This window comes from Cherax quadricarinatus, unplaced genomic scaffold (genome assembly GCF_038502225.1).
Source record: "Cherax quadricarinatus isolate ZL_2023a unplaced genomic scaffold, ASM3850222v1 Contig295, whole genome shotgun sequence".
Taxonomy (NCBI): domain Eukaryota; kingdom Metazoa; phylum Arthropoda; class Malacostraca; order Decapoda; family Parastacidae; genus Cherax; species Cherax quadricarinatus.
Genome location: NW_027195321.1, coordinates 19,660 through 23,118, shown reverse-complemented (window position 1 = coordinate 23,118; position 3,459 = coordinate 19,660). Strand labels below are relative to the sequence as shown.

General features: G+C 42.3%; 1 long non-coding RNA gene across 1 annotated transcript; it reads left to right on the top strand.

Annotated features, from left to right (window-relative positions):
- Positions 1 to 2,077: 2,077 nt before the first annotated feature.
- On the top strand, positions 2,078 to 2,765 carry LOC138851307 (uncharacterized). The gene is made up of 2 exons (XR_011391138.1): positions 2,078 to 2,508; positions 2,641 to 2,765. It is a non-coding gene; the product is annotated as an uncharacterized lncRNA (long non-coding RNA).
- Positions 2,766 to 3,459: the final 694 nt, after the last annotated feature.

Genomic DNA, 3,459 nt, shown 5'->3' with positions numbered 1-3,459 from the left:
TCATAGAAAGGACTATGCTGCACGACTAGATAGGTTGTATGTGACAAGGGGAGTGAGGGTGACACGGGTGCAGACGGTGAATGTCGTTTATTCAGATCATAGGGGGGTTTATGCTGATTTAAATTGGGACGGTTTGCCTAAGAGATATTTGGGGTACTGGAAGATGAATGTACGACTACCGGGTGAGGGGGTGGAGGGAGGGGATTTTGAAAGTTTGTGGGAGGACTTATGGGGTGGGGGTAAGAGTGCAAGCGATTTATTGGGGTGGTGGGATGGGGTTGCGAAGAGGAGGATCAGGCAATATTATGTGCGAAGGGGAAAGAATGAGGCATGGATAACATATGGGCTTCAACAGTATTTAGAGGGGCGGTTGCAGGGTTGTTATGAGAGGGGTGCTGTGACAGGTGTGTATCCAATGGATGAAATTGAAGCGTTAAAGTGGCAGATAAGAGATATGCACAATGAGAGATTTGATGAGGCAAGGGTGCAAGGTGGGTTAGAGGAGGCGATTTGGGGTGACAGGCCGTCAGCCTGTGTGTTACGGGCCCAGCGGAGATGCAGGTTTGCAATGGAGATTGATAAGCTGGTAGTACACGAGAGCTTAGGTGGGTATACGAAGGGTCAGGAGTTGCGAACTACTGAGGGTATGAGTGGTTTTCTGGATAGTTGGTTTGGAAAATATTTGCGGAGTGTAGGAGTGAACGGTGAGGATTTAGAGAGACTGGGAGAGAATGTATCTTGTGTGCTGAGTGGAAGTGATCGTATGGCATTGGGAGGGGATATTGAAGAGGGGGAGGTATGGAGAGCTTTGGAAAATATGGCGAGAGGTAAAGCGCCAGGTATAGATGGGTTACCTTGTGAATTCTATGTGAAGCATTGGAGTGTGTTGAAGGATTTTTTAGTGAACCTGATGAATGTGATGAAAAGTGAGGGGAGGATGGGTGAGTTGCAGCATACTGCAGTAGTAGTTTTGATTCCAAAAGAAGAAGGTCCTACTACAGTGCAGAACTACAGGGCGTTGTCGTTGTTACGTGCTGATTATAAGATATTCGCAAAAATCTTGGGGAACAGGCTGAAGTGCATGATAGAGTTGCTGCGAGAGGTCAGTATGGGGTGCCTGGGAGGACGATGTATGAGGGGCATGGAATAATAAAAGATTTTGTGGAAAGTATGGAGGGGGAGAATAAAGGGGGGGGAGGTGTCTTAGCATTGGATTAGCAGGCAGCGTATGATTGCGTAGAACGAGAGGCACTGTGGCATATCTTACGGAGGCAGGGTTTTGGGGAAGAGATGGTGCGTTGGATTGAGACTTTGTATAATAGGGTAGGTGTACGTGTGCAGGTGAATGGGAAATTGGGAGAGTGGGTTTCAATGGGTAGAGGCATAAGGCAGGGTTGTCCTCTGTCTCAACTGTTGTTTGCTTGTATACAGGACCCTTTTTACAGGGCAGTGGGGAAATGTTTAGGGGTGGATCGTGGTGTGGAGAATGGAGGGATGGGAATAATAGGGTATGTGGATGATACAACAATTTTAATGAGCAGGGAGGAAAGTTTACATGAGGTGGAGGATGTGATTGGTGGTTTTGAAGGAGTTACAGGTTTAAGAGTGAATGTGGAGAAATCGAAATTATTGGTCTTAGGGAATTGGGTAGGGAGGGCGAGATGGGAAACAGCTATACGTTGGTGTGTGGTGGATAGACTAAAGGTCGCAGGCCGCCGAGTCTGAGCCTAAATACACCAAAAAAAATCGAAAAAATATGAAAAATGAGTTAATCTTACCGAAAAATAGAGCAAAGATCTGGCAACATTTTGGTGTGCGCCTCGTCTCTGTACGATAATTACATATAAAGCTATCGTAATTATAACAATGGTAACTACGTCATCAGCGCGGCCCAGCTAACGTCATAACAATACCACGTGCTCCAGCGCGACTCGCTTCATAAAACAGTATCACAGGTATTTTTTTTCCTTTTTTTTTGGTGTATTTTTTAGCTAGATCTTCTAAATAGTAACTGGCAACATCAGGTTAGCTGTGAGAAGGAGCTGCTCACACCATATCAAGTCAGTGCCGACTGGAAGTCTGAAGAACGAGGGGGTGTGTCACTTTGTCTGACAGCTGACTACCCTTGGGACGTTACTTTTTGCCTTTCATTGTATACATTTTTGGTACACAATGCCTGCAAAGAAGAAACAGTTTGCCAAGAACATTAGCCACAAGAGGAAAAGGCACATAGAAGCAATGATAAGGTCTATACAAGCAAAGTGAGCAGCAGCTGCTGTGGGTGGTGACGCCGCCACGATGCTAGTACCACCACCCTCCTCTCAACACCTGTCCTTGTTCACCGCTACTGAACTATTGGATATTTCATGTTCAGAAAGAAGTTAGAGAAAATATAGGAGCCCCGCAAATATGCCCACCTCCACCACGGCTGCTACTACCACAACTACTACCTCCACTGCTGCCTGGAGGACATTAGATAATCATGTGTCCACCTACATCCAGTCATAGGTAAGTAATTATTAGTGTTTTTTTGGTATATTTTTATATTGGTATGTGTATAAATATATATGGGTGCAATTACATGTATCTGTACATAATCACTGGGAATAGGATTTTGAGAATTCATTTCTTTCTTTTCAGATTGATTGGGATGGATTTTTATGATTGGCCGGCCACCAGAGAACTTCAGGATAAAGGGATCTTCATGGAACTTCAGGAATAATGTCTATATAACCAGTTCTACTCTCAATAAACGTATAAAGGCACTATGAGTATTTTTACCCACTGTATAGTAATGTTCAATGTATTTGTTGATTTTTTTCAAAAGTGCATTTATTTGTATTTTTCTGAGGTAAAACCATTATTTATGAACCGATCATTCTGAATTTTACAAAAGTTATTCAGTGGACCCTGTTTGACTTTGTAATGGAGTTGTCTTGGGTAATAATACCTTCAGTTTTGCATAAATTGATGTAAAGTGCAAAAAAAAAAAAAATTTAAATGAAGTAAAGACATAATATTTTTTTGGGGTACCATAAAACATGTTATTGCATTATTTATATCCATTAGATAGTCAATTTGGCATTACTTTATCATTTGTGATTATCAACAATGATTTCGAGATTGCCAATATTGACTTGTGTTGCTATAAGTGTTGCCATGTCCAATTTTTCACATTTTTATTTTTTATAACTATTTATTGGACGATCTTGATGCAACTTTCACCACATGAGGCTCAATATGCCTAAAGTCTCTGGTAAAAAAATCAACGAAATCGAGCAAAGGAAAAAAAAAACAATTCAGGCTGCCTGTACCCTGAAGTATTCAGTCTGGTCTAGACTCGCTTGGTGGTTGGACGTATTCTAGACAAGACGTGCCTAAATTTCCCTTATTGGCCCTTGTTGGAAGATCGTCTCTGTCTTATTATTGTTGTTGGTTCTGGAGACTATTCACAGAACA